Consider the following 7492-nt stretch of genomic DNA (forward strand, 5'->3'; position numbering starts at 1 on the left):
TTATACCCACTCCTGAGGACTATCCTTAGCAGTAAGCTAGCTGAGTTAGGATAGAGGCTAAAAAAGGAGAGGGCTTGGACACTGGGTGTGATACATATAAAGGACTAAATCTTTCAATGGACAAGATTCTTATGTTTGAGAAGAGAGACGCCAGTCAAAACCAGTTTTCCTTGCCCTAAACCTATTTGCCATCTAACCCTACCATGATATGATAATGGGGGTAGTAGAATTCTCCATCTGACCCTGTCACTGTATAATGATGGGAAATGTTTAAGATTTATCCTTAGAGACCTATGAACTTTCCATTTACTTGCCCATGCCTATTTATCCCTGCCTCTCCAAAACCAGCTTTCCCTCCCACTTCACACACGTAGTTATTTACAATTGCAGTAAAAACACACACAAATACAGAGTCAACTTCAGAAATTCTCTCTCTAAATCAAGTTGCAAAGCCTTCTATGCCTCTACCCCCAAGTCCTCGGTCCTGGTGGAGCCAGATGATTATTCTTGAGGTAAATACCTGGCATAATTTGTGGTTATAAAAGCCTTTATTAATTTATAATTTAATCTATATGTAATTTATGAGCAAACATTTTAATTAGGCTATTAATTCCACTCGTGTTTGCATGTATATATCCTATGCAGTAAGATCTTTGCATTTTTCTGATAGGCCCTTATTCCCCAGTTTTCTCTAATTTTAAGGGCTTCAGTTACATAATTTCTATAACATGATATTTTGGCCAGCCTATCTCAATCCATTTAAAAAATGAAGACTTTCTTGGATGTGAACTGGCCCCCACTCTGTGAGGTATATGAGGTATGATCAGATGAGGTATATGAGGTATGGTCAGACAGGGAGAAAATGGTCACCAGTTTCTCTAGGTCTAAGGAGGAGGATGGACAAAACTCGAAGCAGAGTGAAAGAAGCCCAGTGCTCTTGCTAATGAGAGAGTAGATTCACCATTGAGATCTCTCTACCCTCTATGTACATACATACAGAATGAGGCCATGTGCATTGCCCATGTGCGTTATAAGCAAAGACAAGCTCATCTGAGCTCTTCTCTATCCACAGCAGAGTGTGTAAGCTGATTCTAAGTTTCCAGGAATGTGTTCTGTAAACATTAGAGCTTCTAGCCTCCTCTCTTCTGTAGAAAGGTGTTTAAGATAATTCTCATTCATGGTGTATACCATAAAAAGGGTTAACATAAAAAGAGAGGTTCGAAAGATGTAGTCAATCTGAAATAAAACAGACCATTTTAAGGAGTTATTACTCTCCCTTCCTAAAACTGAGAGTTTGGGAGGTTCAGTGACTTCACTTGGACATCCAATGAGAGAGGTAATGCTAGAATCTCTGGGTTCTCAAGTTACTCTTCCAACCACAAGACCACATTTCCTTCCTCTCTTACTGATATGCAGAAAGCAATATAAAATGTAAGCAGCTGGGGTGGTAACAAGTGCATGAACGGAAACACCACAATGTTACTTAGCAATGGGCAAAATTCTGAATTTTTAAAATTTTTTATTTATTTATTTTTAATATTCATTTTTGAGAGGGAGGTGGAGACAGAGCATGAGTGAGGGAAGGACAGAGAAAGAGGGAGACACAGAATCTGAACCTGGCTCCAGGCTCTGAGCTGTCAGCACAGAACCCAACATGGGGCTCAAACCCACAAACTGTCAGATCATGACCTGAGCCGAAGTCAGATGCTTAACCAACAGAGTCACCCAGGTGCCCCAATAAAATCTGACTTTAAATGGCTCTTTTAAGAAACTGCTTTTGTGAATTCAATAGGTGGGGTGCCTGGGTGGCTCAGTCAGTTAAGCGTCTGACTGGCTCAGGTCATGATCTCACAGTTCATGGGTTCAAGCCCCACGTCAGGCTCTGTGCTGACAGCTCAGGAGCCTGGAGCCTGCTTCGGATTCTGTGTCTCCCTCCCTCTCTGGCCCTCCCCTGCTCGAACTCTGTCTCTCTCTCTCTCAAATATAAATAAGATATTTTAAAAAATTCAATAGGCTACTCTCACTATGTAATTTAAATCAATGAAACAGTTTATTTAAAAAAACCTACTATAACTAGGCACTGTGATAAGTACCAGGGATATAGAGCATGTACAAAGTGAAGTCTCTATTGTCATGTGTTAAAACTCATCACTAAAGAAAAATGAGGAGCATTATGGTAGATGTTCCCAGCCCAGATCCCCTTTATAGGCTGGGGCAGCCATCCTTCAGCAGCTGTGCTAATAGCTTATAGCTGTGACTTTCTCCAGAGACTTGACCTGGGCTAAGTAGGGCTCCTTCACTGGAGATTCCTGAGCGACTATACCTTCCCTTCTCCAAGTGTAACCAAGGACTAACTCATTTCCACTCTTTCATATTTTTCCCAGATTTTACCAGGGACCATATCCTTACTCAACTCTTTTCTATCCTGCTTCTTCTCCTCCTTACATTACAGGTTTTTCCTAAACGGCATTCACTCAATAAAGTATACATATCAGAACCCTTTCTTGGCCTCTGCTTCTACAAAACCTGATCTAAGGCAACAGGTGTTGTTTTAAGTTATTGAATAGTTTCCTAGATGCATTGTCTGGGATAGGATTGGTAACATTATGTAGGTCTGTAAAAGTTTTAACAGAGACCTCGACATTTTAACATGTTACCTCATATCCCCTCTATTTTTCTTCTGAAGACTAAACAACTTTTTAGTATTTTTTTGTATTTTTATTTTGTATTTATATTGTATTTTGTATTTTTAGTATTTTTTGGCACTTAGTCTGTCCTCCAAGGAATATCTCTAACAGAACAGTAAATATGTATGTATCTATATGAATGATATATGTTTTAGCACTTTCCCACAAATTTGTGGTCATTAAAAGCCATTCAGTCAAGAAATGTTTTTCCATGCTTCTTGCAAGATAATAGAATAAAACCTATCTAGGGGAAACCGGTAACCTTCCTGGAGAGGCAGTTATCTTTATCAGAGCCCTAACAAGGTTGGGAGATTTAGCTATTATATTCCTTATTTACGCATCTCAACAAATGAGCTTATGACTGCATGATAAAGAACAATATCAATGCAAACCTTATCAAAATTAAAATAATTTTTATCATAAGACCATGTTTTTTTTTCTGGTGGAAGTAATTCTTGTTGTCTCTTCTAACTCTCACAGGCTGGTCCTTCTAAACGATTACATATTCCTTTTCAACTTTCCTATGTAGTTAAGGCATAAACATTCTATTACTAACTCCTAAATATTAATAAATTAGATTAAATTATTCAAGACAAGATTAAAATATTAGAACCATCTCCCAAATACATCTCTTCTCCCATGCTGCACAAGGATGATTGATCATTTAAAAACAAAAACAGGGCAGTGTTAAAGAAAAAATTATTCATGACACTTGTTAGAGATGGTAAGGCAGACTTTATTCAAGTTGGGGCTACCTCAGTGAAGTTCTGTAGTAGAGGAGAGAGATCTGACTCCACTCTGACTCCAGTAAGGACAAGCCAAGGTAGGTGGGGGAGTCAGTGGTTGGAAAATTACTAAGAGGAACATTATAAGTTAAGGAGGATTCTTGCTAGCAGGTTCAATAGAATTCTTGCTGAAAGCAGGCCAGGGTGATAAGAGATCATTAAACTAATTTAGCAGGATTCTTGCTTAAACTGGATTCTCCAGGACAAAGAGTGAAACCTAAGGTCTGACCTAGCCCAGCAGAGAGCTCATAGGAGGCTGGTTAAAAGTAGGTCAGGGAAAGAGTATTCATCAGCAATAACCAAGAGTCAGTGGAGGTTATAAAGTTAGTGCATTAATAACTAATGCTTAGTATGGCCAGTGTTTTTTCTTTTAAAAAAAAAAAGGTTTAATGTGTATTTATTTTTGAGTGAGTGAGAGAGAGAGACAGAGCATGAGCGGGGAAGGGGCAGAGAGAGAAGGAGACACAGAATCCAAAGCAGGCTCCAGGCTCTGAGCCATATCATGACCTGAGCCGAAGTCGGACACTTAACAGCCACCTAGGCGCCCTGACCAGTGTTTTTCAAAGAGCTTTGCGATATTAAATAATCTTCACAATAATTGTAAGAGTGGATAATGTTATGATTCCCATTTTGCAGGTGAGGAAAGTGAGGTACAGAGAGTTTAAGCGACTTTCCCTAAGCCTCCCAACTATTGACTGAAGGGTTTAAATCTAGGGAGTCTGGTTACGTGTCCACAGTCTGACCAGTAAGGCATACTGTCTTTTTGTGCAAGAGAGAAGTAGAATTCAAATCTATGATCTGCGTATAGATTTTATAGCTGACAGAGTGAGGTGGAAGCTATGACAGAATAATTTATAATCTCCTTTTGTTGGTTACTGTACCACAGTTACAGAATTTTAGATTAAGTAGGTCAGTTTCTAAGATGATTTGCAGCCCCTTAAATGAGAAAGGAGCTGAAAATATGGGTAATACTTATTAAAATGCATGTAAACACCCATGTTCCTTTTTAAAAAACCAGCTCTTGCTGGACGCTTGTAAATTTGCATTTTAAGAGGACAGAAACTGCAAATTTTGGAAAATTCCCATCTTTGAAAACTCTCTTAGGGCTCATTAAAAACTAAATTTGTTCATTCTTTAGGATGTTAGAAGGTATTGCACAAATGCAGACTCCTTAGGATTTTGCATATAGTGCCTTCTGTTTATAATATTATTTATTCTGCAAAGAACACAGCGTGATGGCTAAAATGTGCAAACACACAGATAGCAATTACAAAGTAGGTCTGGAAAACAAGACTACTGTTTGGAATGGGAACAGAAGGAAAGGTCAAGATCCACATTTTAGGAGAAATGGGCTGCATTAGAAGTAGTACATTGATGGGCCTCCTTTCTTAATGTATCTTTTTTTTTTTTTTTTTTAAGTGGCCCAGGGTTGTTGTTGCTACTGTCAGAACTACTTCTCTCTCTCTCTCTCTCTCTCTATATATATATATATATATATATATTTGGTATATGTCTTATTTGGAATGGCTAACAGTATCAGACAATTAAAACTCTAACACAGGTTATTTTTCCAGTTGTTATCATGGAGGAAAAGACTGCAATATAGAACAGATAGGTAATACTTGGGTGAAGAACAGGTCTAGAAGGTAGAGTAGTGCATGGGCGATGGCCAGCCCAGGTTTAGTGACAAAGTGGGCTGTGGGAGGCATAAGGCATATGCTGGGGGAAGTCTGCAAAGGGAGAGGTTTCTCAAAACATATTTTGACATTATTGCTGGGTGTCAGAAAGTGGTTTTTGTTGTTGTTTGTATTTTGAGGGTGGTAGATCTCAAATGTCCTTTTCCAAAGCCGTGAGATGGAGCCTCATCAACTTGGAATCACTGAAGAGTTGTTTTCGCTTAATGTGGTGGTGATATATGGTTCATCCTTTGTAGTGGACATCTTTTGGAATCAGCCAACTAATAATAAACACCACCCCTCACTTAATTGCCCCATCTGGTGATTCATGGTAGTAAAACCAAGCACTCCCCAACTCCTACATTATTCCAACCATCAATTCCATTTTGTGTAAGGTGGTTCCTTGACTCTGCTTCTCAGTTGCAGTTCATTGTACCAGTGATGAATATTTGACTGAGGCGAGACCAATCAGAGCACTTTTTCTACAAATTTGGAATTGAGGTGGATGAAGAGTAGAGGGAACAAAGAAGGCAAGGAAGGAGGAAACTGGTTCAATTTCCCTGGGAATTAGATGGTGACCTGCAAAGTCAGGAGTTGTGGGTAGCCTCATTCTACCGGGGAGGCAGAAAGGTAGGGTACATGGACAGAAGAATGCAGTGGTTACACTTAGAGAAACATGATGGAGACACAAGGAATCCAGAGGTGGCTCTTTCTGAGGCTGAGCATCTCTTTAAGTTTCTATGAGATACCCCTGCAGTTTATAATGAATTCTCCCTGTTAGCTTAATTTAATTCAACTGGATTTGTTTTTTGTTTTTTGGGGTTTTTTTTGCAACTAAAATAATCCCAACTGGGGACACCCCAGAAAGCAACAAATTCTCCAACTACACAGTTCCCTCTGGCTTGTAGCCTCTGTATTTTATGTATTTTATGGCTTATGGAAATGAAATTCATGTCAACCTTGTTTGTTCCCATTGCACCTGATGTGTGGGAGCATTGTTGGTACATATGTTTAAGCCAAGAAATATGGCTTAAATTGAGACAATGATGTGAAAGTAACCCGGCATGATGCCTTCCCTAGTAGTTAGGAGTTCATTGGACTGCAGTGGTTACAAGGAACACTCAAGTTTTTGTTTTTGTTTTTTTAAACACTGGGTTCTTGGAAGGAAATACATAGACAAAAGGAATCTCAGTGGAGAGCTGAGGCCTGGCACAGCTACTCTAAGAACTGGATTTTCTAGTTAGCCTTTCAGTAGCAGGAGTTTGTTGCCCTTTTACCATCATGATAGCTTGGTTCCTCTTCACCTCTTTTTGAATTGCTTTTGCAGCTCTACTGACCAACTTGCTCACCCTCTCTTCAGCCCCCTTTCTCTACTTCATCTGTTTTCCCTCACTCATTGTCTCTTTTCTTGTAGCTTCAGCTTATTATAATTTTTGTATGCTTGTGAGCCATTATAGCCCTGACTACCCCATTTCTGATCTGAGTGTTTTTTTCCCTCTCAGCTTCTATGTCATCTACACTTGCTGATTCTTTTTTTCTCTAGTTCATATTTTTTTCTTTTTTCTTTTTCTTTTTTAATTTAAATTCCAATTAGTTAACATCCAGTGTAATATTAGTCTCAGGTGTGCACTATAGTGATTCAACACTTCCATATATCACCCGGTACTCATCACAAGTGCATTCCTTAGTCACCATCACCTAGTTAACCCCTCACCCCCATCCACTCTCTTTCTGGTAATAATCAGTTCTCTACAGTTAAGAATCTGTTTCTTGGTTTGCCTCCTTCTCTCTTTTTTTCTTCTTTGCTCATTTGTTCTGTTTCTTAAATTCTACATATGAATGAAATCATATGGTACCCGTCTCTGACTTATTCCACTTATAATACTCTCTAGATCCATCCATGTTGTTGCAAATGGCAAGATTTCATTCTTTTTTATGGCTAATATTCCATTGCATATATATATATATATATATATACACACACACACACACCACACCTTCTTAATCCATTCATCAGTTGATGGACACTTGAGGTGTTTACATAATTTGGCTATTGTAGGTAACACTGCTGTAAACATCAGGGTGCATGTATCCCTTTGAATTAGTATTTTTGTATTCTTCAGGTAAATGTCTAGTAATGCAATTGTTGGATAGTGGGGTTGTATTTTTAACTTTTTGAGGAACCTCCATAGTGCTTTCCAGAGTGGCACCACCAGTTTGCATTTCTACCAACACTGCAAGAGGATTCCTTTTTCTCCATATCCTCACCAACACCTGTTGTTTCTTGTGTTGTTGATTTTAGCCATTCTGACAGGTATGAGGTGATATCTCATCAGAGTTTTGA

The sequence above is a fragment of the Panthera uncia genome, chromosome B1 (genome assembly GCF_023721935.1).
Source record: "Panthera uncia isolate 11264 chromosome B1, Puncia_PCG_1.0, whole genome shotgun sequence".
Classification (NCBI taxonomy): Eukaryota; Metazoa; Chordata; class Mammalia; order Carnivora; family Felidae; genus Panthera; species Panthera uncia.